Here is a 15,692-nt window from a genome sequence, read left to right as displayed (position 1 = left end):
TTGGCATTGTTATATGTGGTTGCATGTTACGTATGATGTCTAGCTTGTATTGCTTCTAATTTTGCTAATTTCCATCTGCTTAGTTTACACATTATACTTTTGAATAAGACATGTGTTCCTTTTTCTATAACATACAATATTTGTCTATCACACCATGTTCTTAAATTAAAGTACTACTGTTGTGTAACCTACAACAATCACTTATCATAAGACATGTTTAACTTGGGAGTGTGATATAGGTTACATCTTGCATTCCTTTCTATCTTGTACTACTTATAATTTGTTGAAATGGCACTTATGACGAGATAGTTTTAACTTGGTAGAGTGATATTAGTTGCATCTTTCATATGGTCTCTAGCTTTCATTGATTCTAGTTTGTTGAAATGCCTTCTACTTAGTTTACGCATAATAGTTGTGAATATGCAATGTTGTCCTTTTTTCTTACACATTCAATCATCCTATCATGCGGTCACTGTCGTGGTTCTTTCACGGCAGATGCCCTTGTGCGAGGCCATGGCTACGGTGATTAGCTTAAAGGGGTTGAGCAGGACGAGAGACACAAGTTTACCCAGGTTCGGCCCCTCACCGACAAGGTAAAAGCCTACTTCCTACTTTGTGTTGTATTGATTGAGTTTCAATTACTAGGGAGCGGAATCGCTTAACCTAGCTCTCGATCGATTGTCACCTAGACTTAACCCGTCGTAGGGTCTCGCCTTTATATAAACAGGTCGAGGACCTAGGCTTACAAGAGTCCAGGTCGGGTCACAATATGTGACCGACCCTGATTCTAAGTCGCCTTGCCTTGCTAGGCAAGTCACCGTCGGGCGGCTCACATCTCCGGGTCTCATGCCACCTCTGGGTCTTAGGCCTTCGGTCGGCCCGCCTCGTAAGTCGCCTCCAGGCTTCAGATCTTATCTTCTTGGGCCTACTTAGGCTTTCACTTAGTGTAACCCAGCCCCTCCTAGGCGGGTCACACCGTGGGGTTATATTCCCAACATTAGGCCCCAGATTGATTTGAACTTGTTCATGTCAATCTTCATCCTCTGGTTGGCGAGCCTTCTTCAATTCTTCTAAAGCTTGACCTTGAACAAACCTTCATGACCCACCATAAGAAAAGATTATGTCATGTTATTAAATTCAAAAAAAAACCTAATGATGTCACAACAGATCTTTGCATTAACCATGCATTCCGAAAATCAAGGTGCCTCTTATGCCATAATAATTATTATGCCTCCTCGATCTTCGCGCATGCCGTTTCATTATTCCATCTTTTCCTTATAAATAGGGACAGGGGGCCTTCTTGTTCACTTTTTACCCCCATCTCCTCCTCCTCTTCCTTCTCATGTCGCCCGTCGCCACCGGAGCTCCGCCGCCCTAGCCAAGCTTTGCCAACAACTCCGTCAAGGCTGCTTCATCGACCCGTTGGGACCAGAAATCAGCGGTGATCGTCTGCTCTCCATCAACACCGTCAGGTATCAATATTCCCCCTTCTTAGATCCACATTGGGACACCCGAGTTCATCAAGTTCATCATTGTTGATCTGAGTTCATCATTGTTCATCCAACTTGTGTCTTAGCACCCACATTTCAATCCAAAAATGATATAGGAAGAATGCGGTAGCGGTCTATGCCTTCATCTTGTATTTAGGATAGATCCCTTCTTTTTCATAACCAACACGCACCTTAAGAGTTCTTCCACTGCTACGCCCTAGGTTTAGTATTTATTCATCTTTTCTAGACTACTGTAGATCCATGAATATAGTTGTAGATTGTGAAATCTGTTTGTCCCACACTTAGTAAGATTTCAGGAATCTTGGATTCATAGATATTTGACCCGCCCTTCAACTCTCGGGTGACTTAACACTGAACTTGTAACTCGCCAATGAAGTCCAAAAATTGCTTCTTTCAATTAACCCGCCAATATGCTGTCGGCTTGTACTTCCATAGTTTAACCCGCCATACTCTCATAACCTGATAACCACTTCAATCTATGGCCAGGGCGGCTCATATTTTCTTAACTGTTCTTTGTAATGCATAATCTCTTAATCATGCTTAGCTTATTCTTGCTGAATCATCATGTAACCACTTGGGAGGCTTACAACTTGTAATTTTGACCCGCCATATATTTTACTCCTTGGTCACAGCTCTTTAACATGGCCAACCATGACAAAACCCCCACTTCCTGTGACTGGGAGGCTTCCCAAGTCTCAGAGCTTATACTTAATGAGTTTGTGGATTTGAGCATCTTACCTCCCAAAGAAGTCATTCAGTGGTGGGTTCGAGGTCATGAAGTTACTCCACAACCCGGAGAAGGTAAAGTGGTAATCTTTATAGACCACCTTCTCCGCGACTTCTCACCACCCGGGTTAAAGTTTTTCTGGGATGTTTTGCACTTTTACAACCTTCATCTTCAAGACATCGTCTCCAACTCCATCTCCAACATATGTCAGTTCCATGTGTTCTGTGAGGTGTATTTACAAGATGAGCCTACCGTTAACCTCTTCAAATATATTTTTATATCGACCGCCAGACTGAGATGACAGATGGCCCTAGTCTAGAACTTGGTGGTGTTTCTTGGAAATTGTGGGCTATGCGGTCTACCCTCTAATTCCTCTGCCTTTTTCGTGGTGCCGCTCACAATGCATACTGAGGCTAGAGGGTAGGGACCTATTTATAGACTCCACATCCAGGTGTTTTATTATTCCACATGTTTCTGGAAAGATCCGTACGACTCCTGAGCGATGTTACCAACCACGATGAAACATGTCAGTTTTTCGAGTCTAAATATACTAGTCCCTAGCACACATTTGTGAGTCATGTGCCATGATTATATTGTATGTGTGAGATCAACTTCCAATCTTAATCATGTGGGTCAACAGCCTGCAGAGTCGATCCTACAAAACAAACCCAGCTCTTCCACCTTGTGATGTCCCGGGAAAATACGTACATACATATAATATTCTAGAAGAGTTGACCCGTATTAATTCCTCTATTGTATTCCATCAAAGTCATCCTCGGTACCTCGAGTATTAGTTCCTCGGGTAAAATTCCGCATCAATTATTCCCCATCACAAACATTAATAATATGAATAATTCTATGTTGATTTAAATAAATAATAATCATGTTGAATAAATGTTGAAAGCCACATAAGTATCCAACATCTCCCACTTGGCTGAAACATATCAATCAATAAATGAAGTTCCATGTGTAAACATGTTTTGAAAAGAGTTCCTGACTATAGTCAGTGAACTTGCACTATATTAGTATTATTATACAAATAAATGAAATATACGTACCCGAGTTTAGTCATTCCACACCTCGTGTATACAATGGTAACTTCCTCAATGTGTTTACTTTTAACCATAAACTTCAAAATAAGTGACAGGTTGTGATGCACATTCCACGATCATATATGATGTGTGAGATTCCCTTAGCGACACATATTTCCTTCCACCGCTTGAATGCAACAATACATTCGGTAGCTAAGGTTGATAGTATAATGAAAATATATACAAATTCCAATACCATTTAGTATCCCCTTTTTCCTCATGAGTTCAAACATAATTCCTCATTGAGTATGATTTCCCTTATCAAGGTATTTTAACAGGTTTGCAATTTTCCATAGAAAAATGTATCACAACACTTCCTATGTATTTCCTCTCCCAAAAATCGGAAGTTTCAAACATGCCTTTCATTTGGAAATTATAAGATAACCAAGCTTTCACTTCCATCAATGTAAAATTATCATTGTAAACAAACAAAGAAAAATACCATTAGCATATATAATAGTAATGCAAAATAGTTTACAGTTACATTTGTAAATGACCGCCTTGATTCATTTAGAAAACCATATGACCTGCTTTTCCATTGATGTGAAGCTTGTTATAAGACCATACATTAATATTTTGAATCAGCAAACCATGTCTTTATCCCCTCTTTCCCTAAATTCTGGAGGAAGAGTTTCCACAAAAATATATATTTTCCGTTGTGTAAAGAATCGAATAACAAGAGTGGCATTATAATATTCCTATTGAACCAAATTCCTTCTAAAATGAAAAACAACAAAAAAACTTATGAACAATGGGCTTGCGGTTGTTTGGTGAGATAATAAATTCCCAAACTTTATTGTTCCTCATTGAGTTTCTTCCTTCCCGCATTTCTTCCACCCATAGCATGTGTTCATGAAAAATTTAAACCTTCCTATTAAGAGACTTCAATTATTCCTCTAAAATATTAGAGTGACTTCCCCCAAACACACACGATGATTATCTAACATGATATTCCAAGTTAATTTCTCCCACTTATCCTAAGCATCCTAGTGTCAGGAGTTTCGCTTGTAATTTCCTTTGGGGTCAAGAATATATTCTAGTATGATTGACAATAATTCCACCATTATCCATTAAAAATATTGTGCTCCCACTTTCCACTAGTTTTCCTTTCCAGATCAAAAAAACATACCCTTGATCCATTGGAACAATAATTGATAAATTCATGGTGTGTGCTTTGTAGTAGTTGAGAATTTCTGGCCAAAATAAAATACTTTTTTCCAGTCTACAAACCATATGGAGTGACTGTGCTAGATGAAAAATGATATGAACACAATATGTAATGCTTCCTCCAAAGAAAAACAAGGGAGTATCAAGGATATTCAGTTCCTCCATTCAATTGTGAAGTATACAAGAGTATTACAACGGTGAATGAAGTTACATGCTCTTTACATATTCAACTGATATACATACCTGAAGTTTACTTCCCCACTACTCAGTTGCTAAAACTTCAAAACTCTTTAATCAACTGATTTTCCACTTCACTACAAGATTTGTATTTGAAAGATCAACATAACCATATCAAGTGCGGTCAAGGGTCAATGGTGAATGAGATGAAATAAATAATCTGACCTCTAGTGGGGGTCTCCAAAAAAACATAAGTACCAAAAGAATAAAAATGAGAAACCTTTTTTTATCTCTTTCCACCTTAAGAAAAGGCGTGCAAGTCAAATACACATTATGTATGTGCTTTACAAAACCAAATTCCTCCCAGTAAAATTTTGAATTCCAGAATTAGTAAGCCACTTGATTCAGTAACATGATGTCCATGACAAAAATAATAAATTCCAAGCATGTGTTTCTATTACCAGCATTCCTCTCTATGGAGTTGCCTTCCCCAAATAACAATTTGGGTTGCTAACTTCCAATGGACCATCAAGAAAGAATAGACCATTGAATGAAATTCCATAATGCACTAATTTTACCATCAAGCAATATTTCCACTCTTCCTTTTCAAAATAGTATTTCACGGACAATGGGTTCCAAGATTGAACCGGAAATTAAATCCCTTCACATTGAAGTTGCATATAGATTGTTCTATAACTATAATATTTTTCCTCCACCAAGGAGTTTCATGGCAAAAATTCTAATTCCAAAGTGTATAAGATTTAGCAGCAATCCCAAAATACACAATACATACATATAATTTCCTTTGGTTGAAAGCCACATAAATATCCAACAGTGTTTCCATTGAGTGGCGAAGATATGTGACCTTCCCCTCAGCTGTTCTACCAAGCCGCCCCAAGGGTTTGAATCGTACTTGGTCTTACTGCAAAAACACTGCCCCAACTGAAGAGAACCCCCTGCCGGGTTACCGCCCCTAGCAGCTCAACACCAACACCAAGCTCCTAGGCCGACATACTACTGCAGAGCGCCCACAATATGCGCCAACTTTTTCAAAGAAAGGGCTTTAGTCGCTAATGGCATATCTGGAGTCGATCTGCTCCGCTGCTGGGTTTCTTGGAGGATGTTGCCTTTGAGCCGGCGCGGCGGCTTAATGTGTGAGTATACTGGTGATGTGAAGGACCTACAACGTTACAACCAGAAACCTTTGAACAAAGAGGTTAATGAAATGGTCAAGTCGTTGCTTGGAGAGCCTCAAGAGAACTGCAATAAGGCGGGGATGAACCCCTTTTGCACTCTTAACCCGGCACCTCCTGTAAGTACTCATATTAAGACTTTCTCCTCGCTCATTCATCCTTCATACTCTTACTCCTTTTGAACCATTGTCAAAATGTTTATAAATATATGCAGGTTGGTTGTGCCTTCTGGAAGAAGAAGAAGATAACAATTGTTGTACCACTTAAGAAAATGAAGGCCGTGAAGACTCAAGCTCCGAGTCGCCCCAAGAAGTAGATAGCCAAAGAGTTATTTGAGCTAGATGAGTCGGAGGTAGAACTTTACTCCCTTGGTCTTTTCTTTATGCAACTTATTGATGCTGATTCCCCTCAGGAAGAAGTGGAGAAGAGCCACGCTGATGCAGCAGAGGTAATTCCTATCTCCTCCGACTCAGAACCTTTGCCAAGAAACAAAAACACGGCAGATCATCTGGAAAGTAAGATTTTCTCATCCGCTTGCTCATTTTGACCCCAATTTTCTTTTGAAGACACAACAGCATGAGTCCAAGCGCCTAACCCAGAGCGGAGGCTCTTAAGATCTTATGCCCGACTTATCCAACATGCTGGCTCCTCGCAAGCGTCGTAATGAGGTGCCTCATAGTCCAACTCTATCCCTTCCAAAGGCCAGTCTCATGCGTCAGCCTCTTACTCCTTCTAATTCAAACTATCAGGGAACACCACCATCATATGGCGACTCAAGTGGAACCCAGATCCCTATCTTCATTATTGCCCATGGGTAAGTACTTCCATTTATTGATAAAGGACTTGTGGTGATATACTCATAATCCTTGCTATTTTTGTCATAGGGCCAAGGTCAAGACTGGCAAGAAGCAGAAGGTGGCCGATTCTTCCAAAGCCCATGAAGTAACCGGAGAAGCAAACGATGGAAATCCCTAAGGCCCCCATCCAAGACCCCAAAGAACCTATTAATGATCCACCACCGCAAACTCACACTGTAGTCTTTGAACCAATGGACACTAAGATTAACTCGGCCTCCAGCCATGACCCGCCAAGTCCTAAGCCGCCCACTCCTACCAAGTCAACTGACAAGAGCCCTACTGCTGCTGATGTTGATGACATCACTATTATCGGGTCAGCCTTTAAGGTGCCCGGGGTCTCCAGAGTGCTAACCAAGCACTCAACTAAGGAAGAAATACCCTCATTGGAGAAGGGCAAGGCCAAATTTGATATTGAGAACTACTCCTCATTCAATGCAATTGAGGTGCATTCGGGTGTTTAAGCAGCCTTTACACGAGTCGGGACATGGAGGCCGGGTTAGTCCAATTGATGAAGCAAAAATATAGGTATGAAGATATCCAACTACTCTTTAGTCTTGCACACACACACACACACACATATATATATCCATACTAGCCCCCCAGTCTTAAGTATAGGAATGATAATGAGTGTGCTTTAGACTTGTGTGAAAATTTCCAGTATGTAGCCCCCAAGGGCCAGCTTATCTTGACAAGATGAGTCGGGTATTTAAATCATTGTTAATAACCAAATAAGTATCCTCCAAGGGCTAGCTTATCTTGATAAGATGAGCCGGGTCTTATAATAATCTGTGAGAACCAAGTCTGTAGTCTCCAAGGGCGAGCTTATCCTAATAAGATGAGCCAGGTCTTATAAACTGAAATGACTTACATTAGCCCCCAAGTGCCAAGTGTACTACTTGCAATGTGCTTGGGACTTGAATACCATTGTTGATTATGAACTTAACCATCATAACATTGTGTGCCACCCTTTGCAGGAAGCATTGGTTGTGGGCGAGTTAAACATCGCCAAATTGAAAAAAAGTTTGGAGATGTAGCAAAGTGAATGCGCCAAGGCTGAATTAGGCCTGAAATCCTCATGAGAATATATTGAGAAGATCAAGGCTAAATTTGATGATGAAAGAGCCGCCTTGGAAACTGGGAAGGATAATCTTCTGAAGAGGGCAAAAGATGCTGAGGCTCAGCTTAAGCTGGTGACTGAAGAGTTATCCGGCTTAAAGCAACATATCTCTCATATGACAGCCCCCATCTTTGGTTAGTGTAATATGCAACTCATTATCTGTTTGTCAAATTCTTTAACTCGCCTGGCGACTCACAATATATATGATCTCTAACCCACCTAGCGACTCTTGTGCAAAAATCTGAACATGCCCCAGAAGCGCTACTCTTGGGCCAAATATGATGTTAAAGTTGAAGGCGGTTTATTCACTGACTGTGCAATTATACATTGGAACTCTGCGCAGTCTTGTGGCCTTTTCCAGTGGCAAAAAACCTCCAACCCTTATCAAGACCGTGGTAGATCAGCTTTCAGCGGTGCCGCCTCAAATTGAAGAGTTAAAATTATCAGCCGCCGGAGCAGCCACCCGAGCAGGAGCCATTGTTGCTTTAATCCAGGCCAAATCTTGGCAATCAGACATAGACCCGAAAGAAATGTCTAGTGAGTGTCCAGAGTTTAAAGGTGATGGGTCGATCTTCGAAGAGGAAGACTTCAACAGATGCGTCAGAGAGATGCGGCCTTTGGCGTGTAAGCTTATGCAGGAGCTGGACTTGGGAAAGTACCAGTTGTCTTATGATAGCAAAAATGCTAAGGTTAAGCCGCTATCCCACGATGTTGTAGACCTTACTGCGCCAAGATGTAAGCATACCTTCGCTCCTGATCTCGATCCTTCAGTTATACTTAACGATGAAGCAACTTTTGAATCTTTAACCAGCATCGACTGGACATCAGTGAACATCCGATGGTTATCAACGAAGAGCCGGCACAGGATGATTTGGGGGCTTCAAGCTCAAGGCGCCAAGATGACAATAACCCGCCAGGCCAAAACCCGGATGGCACTGACACCAGGTCAACAGTGTAATTTAACTCTAGAAACACTTGGTGAAAAAACTTTTGGGCTCAGCTGAAGCCTTGTAATAGGTAGACAAAAAACAATTGTCTGTTCTGCCATGCCTTCGTGCATATTCTTATCAACTTATGCTTCAACAGCTTAAACTTCTGTGATCTTATCAGACACGACTATTCTTGCAATATTACCAAAGGACTTTGGTGGCTTATATAATCCGTCAAAGAGTCTTTAATCCATAAACTGGCCGCTTCTAATCATAACCAGACTATGATAAGATCACTTTGGCGACTTATAACCGCAATAAACTCAATGTAGAGCAATATAACCCATATCAATATGACCCGGTGACCTCTCACCTGAAAGGTTCTGCAAAACAAAAATATAGAGTATTCATAACTCAAATATTTATTAAGTGGGCTTGCAAGGCACGATCAAAATAGATTAGTTTTTGGAAAAACTCAATTTTTTGCTTCAAAGAGCTTGGCATGAAAATCCTTTTATCCTGTAAGCCGGCTCTGACGTGACATAAATCCGTAAACCTTAACTAGTTCAGGGTCTTATCAAAAATATTGATTGTTATGAGTACGAACAGGTCACATAGCGGAGAGACTACAGCAGACGGGTGAGTTTATCCTAGCTCACTATAAGCCGGCCCTCATGTGACATAAGCCGTCGTTTAACTTTGATGAGTTCAGGGTCTTATGGGAAAGATTGACTGTCAAAAGCATGGCGGGTCAGCTGGCGGAGTAGCAAGTTGCAAACAGGCAGGTTTAACTCAGTTATGGCATAAAATCCGGTCAAAATGGGTTATGAAGCTATACTCAGAGAGAAGCCCCCAAGCGACCAATGGCATGAAAAGCCGATCAAGAGGGTTATGAAGCTATGCTCATACAGCAGGAAGCCCCCAAATGACCTATAACATGGCATAAAAGCCGTTCAAGAGGGTTATAAAAGCTATGCTCATAGAGCAGGAAGCCCCCAAATGACCTATACACTGGTGCATGTCGATCTGAAACAAACGGTTTTAACCCCTTTCCACGACAACATTTGGAACCGTCGCCAAGTGAGTGTGGGCGATAGGGGGGTCCTCCCCACACGACCCAGAAACCGTCGGGGATAGGGCCCCTACAGTACTCCTACTCGTTTTTGCTCGCATTGCCATCGAAGTCGGTATTCTGTGGTGCTACGTTTACGATGTGCGACCCATCACAAATGGTTCACTATTATAGAACGTGTATGATGCGCGGCCCATCACAAATGGTTCACCGTTAAGAAGATTAGCTAACGTACGAGTGTCGGACAGGATTACGAAACGTCAGACCATCGTAACATCATCGTACACGACAACGATCGCACATGCTATCCTGTGGTGCAACATTTATGATGCATACTTCATCAGAAACAGTTCATGGGTGCGAATCGTGTACGATAAGGCAACTAACACAAACGTTTAGTTTTCCTGCACCGTTTGTGATATTGCCTAACATTGCACATGGTTTGCAAATGGCAACTATGTGCATCCTTGCACATGTTTCCTCTCTATGAACCGTCTTGGATTATGGTGCATATCACAAACATTTGTGTTTTACCAACCATGTGTGCCGTAACAACCTGGAGAGCGTAATTTCACCCTAATTTAATTGCTGCTTTTCCAAATTGTACTGGATTTGGATTTGAATTTGAATTTGAATTTCAATGTATGCTACATCTTTATTCGTACCCATCAGGTTCAAACAATCAATGCATTATTCGATTAATAGGTACATATATTCAAGAATTACATAAGAACCAAATAAAGAATGATGAACCATAGTTGTATACTTGTACTATTAAAGACGGTAAAGAAAGAAGCGAAAAATATTCTGGTTGCTGAACAAGGTGAAGCGGAATGCCCATATTGTGCCCTCCTCCATGTAGAAGGCACGCACGACTCTAGTCCAACCCCTTTTTATGACCGACCGCCCATCCTTCACGGTCTTCATGAAAACATCTAGATAATCATTGTGTTCTGGTAGAAATACTTTAACCTTTGCATGCCCACCAATCATGTAGTTTGAGAGGTAATCTTGAGTAAACTGCTTTGGCAACCACTTCAAAGGAAAAAGATTCAGACATTGTCATCTAACACAACTCATTATAGGCAGTAAAAAGAAGGCTGTAGAGTTCTTACTTACCATCCTGCAGTTCGCTGTTGTCTTGGATAAAGTGTAAACAAATAGTTTAATTGCCATCTTTGGACCCATTTTACTAACAATCTTTATCAGCTTCCTCACTTGATGTTGGTTCATCGATATCTCATTGCCCCGTACATAGAAAGGGTCAAAGCACGGATCTTTACCAATGACATATGTACCTAAAAGCACGAAGTTAATATTAGAAGCTAAACAACAATTGCACAATGATGTAGCACAACACTCTTTTATAATATGTCTATATACATCTGTATGTGGTAGTCCATTTGAAATCTCTAAAAATACAAATATTTAGGAATGGAGGGATTATCTTATAACATCCAATATACTCACATATTAGATGAATTAACATCTTATATTATGGGCCAGAAGGAGTTTAGTGCATTCTTACAAATTATTGGCTGATTAACTGCTGCTGTATCCAGGGGTCACAATTAGTTTAAGCTAGTTCGGGCTCAAATAGCCCTAAAGTATATCTAAACATGAGGGCTAGTTTGAGCTAGTTGCATCTATAACTCACCCAAAAAAACTATCCAACCCAAGAGGTGTTAATTGGAGCTTGTTCTCCTAGTGCATTTATTGTCAATCTAACCCAGCCATCCAAACAACTCTTTGGATGGAGTTAGTTCAGGGTTAGCAATGAGCTAGAAACTAACTCTAACCTCTAGCTAAGTTGAGTATCCAAACAGGGTTGTGTTGTTGTTGTTGTTGCTGCTGCTGGTACTCTTCTACGTATATCTAGACATCATTAGAACATTAATGTCACACTCTTCCTTGTTGTTGTGTAGCCTAGGATTGCATATTTAGACACTAAATACAGTGCATGTTGCTATGTAGCCTCAGATATATTACATATGGCCCTAGTTAACCTAACGATAAATGGGTTGCAGATATATTCAGTTAAAAGTCTGATTCACCGACTAGTCCCTTATCAGTTGCCGTCCTATATGGTACCAGCTACCGATATCCTGAACAGTGAGCAGATATAAGCCGTGGGATGAAACTAACCTCGATGGAAAACATCAGTCGTTCCCAAAATTGTCATGTGTAGGTACATCGAAAAGCAAGTTAAGCACAACAGTTCATACTTGCACATACAGAACATCATGTTGTGAATAACTGGAATAAACAAATCATACTATGAACAACCAAAGATAGCATTTGAAACAGGACATATGCTAACTACAAACAACCGAACAATCAAAAAACTTTAAAATAGGCATATGCTAGCTATAACAGGCTTAAGAGCAAGCAACTATATGCATTCCTATCGGTATGTTTAAAACTGGATTGATGAAATGTACTACATAGTAAATAATTGCACATATAGAGCATCACATTGTGAACAACTGAAATAAACAACGCATACTCCAAACAACTAAATGTAGCAATTAAAACTGGACATATTCTCACTACACTACAAAAGGGACTCGACAAAACAAATCATGGGTTTCCCCTTGTGAAGAGGCACATCAAAAAAATCATGGGTTTCCTCACTTGTCACAGATGGGCTCGTTCCCTGGAAAGAGCACAGACCCTGGATGCCCTCCATGTTGTCGCAGATGGGCTCCTTCCCCTTGGAAGAGCATGGCTCTAGGGTGCCCTCCCTGATGTCGCAAACGGGCACTTTCCCCTGGGAAGAGCAGATGGGCTCTTTCCCCTTGGAAGAGCTGGAGAGGGTGCCCTCCTCGTGCTCGCCGTCGATGAGGTCTGACTTGGAAGGTATGGATCCCAAGCCAGTGTCACAGAACGTGTCCTTCAGAAATGACAAAAGGGGTTCGATGGCGATGTACAATGGCAAATTGTTAATAGCGAGCGAGAGGAGATCAGCGACGGGGCCATGGATGAGATCGATGGTGGTTGAACCCGAGGGGTTGGGGTGGGCCACTTAACCTGTGACATAGACCGCCTCAAGCCATCGCTGTCGATGACCTCGATGTCGTAGCCGGCGGACGAGACATGTCCGCATACTCTAGCCCGCTGTTTGAGTGCTTGCCGCTAGTAATGGTCGTCAGCTTCCTCGGCGATGTCGGGGGAAGAGACCGCTATACACCTCTTTTGGGCCAGTCGCTCCTCGAGCTCCACAGGAAGCGTAGCCGGGCTTAGGCTGCGACGCTCTGTAGTGGGGGATGGGGATCTGTGGGAAAGGGAGCGTTTGGCAGGCGTCATATAAGAAACTCAGGGCGGCCTGTGTATGGATGTCGGTGGGTAAGCTACATGGGCAAACCGGTAGATGTTGACAATCGAGGCCTTGCGGCGGCGGCGGCGGCGAGGACCTTGCTAGGGTTTCTAGCGAGGGAGGGGTGTGTGTGTGTGTGCGTGCTCGCCCGAGGAGGTTTTGGTGTGTGTGTCTCTGTGTGTGTGTGTGGAGGGGGGGTGTTTGAGGAACTGACGCGGGTACTAAAAATTTTACTATGTTGGATTGAAATGACGGGCTACTGAAAATTTTGATGATAGTGCATCGCACACGGTCCGGAGATACCAACCGTGTGTTATGAAACAGAAAAAACCTCGAGGTAGGCAGATATTTTCTAGGGATGCAGGCGGGATTGGGAACAAGAAAGATTGCACACGGTCCAGAGATAACAACCATGTGTTATGAAACAGAAAAACCCTCGAGGCGGGCAGATATTTTTGAGAGGGGGAGCCTCGTGGAGCCCAATGTACTGTGCGGATGTGTGCATGACAGGTGCACCAGCGTGGCACACGGTTAGTTTGAGTGAACCGTGTCTATTGTGTCATCCGACTTATCTAATGTTCATAAATTTGGCGAAAAATGATGCGGGAGAGGGTCAGAACACGAACACACTTGCATGTGGACCAAATTTATGTATCAAAAGGGTGGTTTGATTTTCAAATACCAAATGCAACTTCGATGTGGCACCTCTCTCGCAAAGCGCACTGTATTGCTTGCCCCCACCCCCCCTCATGTCGGCACGAAGGGAATCCTAAGCTATGAATGCATGCCCCCTCCCCTCCAACCGAGGTTCACCTAGCAAAGTGTGAAGTAGCTAGTAGCCCCCCTCCTCCCTCGTGTCGTCGCAAAGGGAATCCTAAGATATGAATGCATCCCCCAAACAAGGTTGATTCACCTAGCAAAGTGCGAAGTAGCTAGAAGCCCCCCTCCCCCTCCCCCGTGTTGGCACGAAGGGAATCCTAAGCTATGAATGCATGCCCCCCAACCGAGGTTCGCCCTAGCAAAGTGCGAAGTAGCTAGTAGCCCCCTCCCTTGTTGTCGGCACGAAGGGAATCCTAAGCTATGAATGCATGCTCCCCCCCCCAACCGAGGTTCACCCTAGCAAAGTGCGAAGTAGCTAGCAGCCCCCTCCCTCGTGTCGGCATGAAGGGAATCCTAAGCCATGAATGCATGCCCCCCTGACCGAGGTTCACCTAGCAAAGTGCGAAGTAGCTAGCAGCCCCCCTCCCTCATGTCGACATGAAGGGATTCCCAAGCTATGAATGCATGCCCCCCAACCGAGGTTCACCTAGCAAAGTTCAAAGTAGCTAGAAGCCCCCCTCCCTCGTGTCGGCATGAAGGGAATCCTAAGCTATGAATGCATGCCCCCCCAACCGAGGTTCACCCTAGCAAAGTGCGAAGTAGCTAGAAGACACCCCTCCCTCGTGTGGGCATGAAGGGAATCCTAAGCTATGAATGCATGCCCCCCCGACCGAGGTTCACTTAGCAAAGTGTGAAGTAGCTAGCAGCCCCCCCTCATGTCGGCACGAAGGGAATCCTAAGCTATGAATGCATGCCCCATCCCCCCAACTAAGGTTCGCCTAGCAAAGTGCGAAGTAGCTAGCAGCCCCCACCCCCCTCGTGTCGCCATGAAGGGAATCGTAAGCTATGAATGCATGCCCCCCAACCGAGGTACCTAGCAAAGTGTGAATTAGCAACCCCCCACACACACACTTTCAGTCGGCGGGCCAGCGAGGCATATATCTCACCAACATGGATCGTGAAATGGACCAAGAATTATCCACCTTGGTCGTACAACCTTTCTCTTGTTGTTGGTCAAAGTGATGGCCATCCATGCGACCCCGGAGATGGGGTAGCTCGCCAAAAATCATGCAAGTAGCTAGTCCTCGAAGACAACCACTGCATGCGTGTGGCCCAAACATATGTATGGAGAGGTGTATTTTTGAGTAACAATGGAACAACTTTGATGTGGCACCGTGATTTCGAACTACAAATCCCCAGACAGAGTGAGGGTTGGGTTGACAATGCATATGCATGTTACACCACACTTGAAGCCAATGACGGGGATTCATGCATGCATGCGTGCATAGTATATGCGCTCAAACTTAATTAGGTCTGAATCTCACCATGACCTATAATATGATAACACAAACCAAATGAAGAATCCGCCATGGTAACCTATCTTGTTGTTGGTCAGGTGATCATGGATGCCCACACGGGCCCACGAATATATAGGCTTCTCGTCGATAACCACGTGAGGGAGTGTACCATTCGAAGGCAACCACTACATGCATATGTATGGAGGTGATGCGTGCATGCATGTTTGAATACACAACATTGATTTCGCGTGTGTGTCAAAAATCGTACACTAGCTCCCCACACAGAGCGAGATCGGTTCATGATGTGTCGTTGTATTAGCCTCTTCGACTCGATGGGAGGGATTCATGCATACACATTCATGTGTGTGTGCTCAAGTTGTATCATGCATGTCATCCCAGAGCAAAAATAATAATCCCC

This window comes from Triticum urartu, chromosome 5A (assembly GCF_056163025.1).
Source record: "Triticum urartu cultivar PI428250 chromosome 5A, HENAU_Tu73, whole genome shotgun sequence".
Taxonomy (NCBI): Eukaryota; Viridiplantae; Streptophyta; class Magnoliopsida; order Poales; family Poaceae; genus Triticum; species Triticum urartu.
This window is presented reverse-complemented; position numbering follows the sequence as displayed.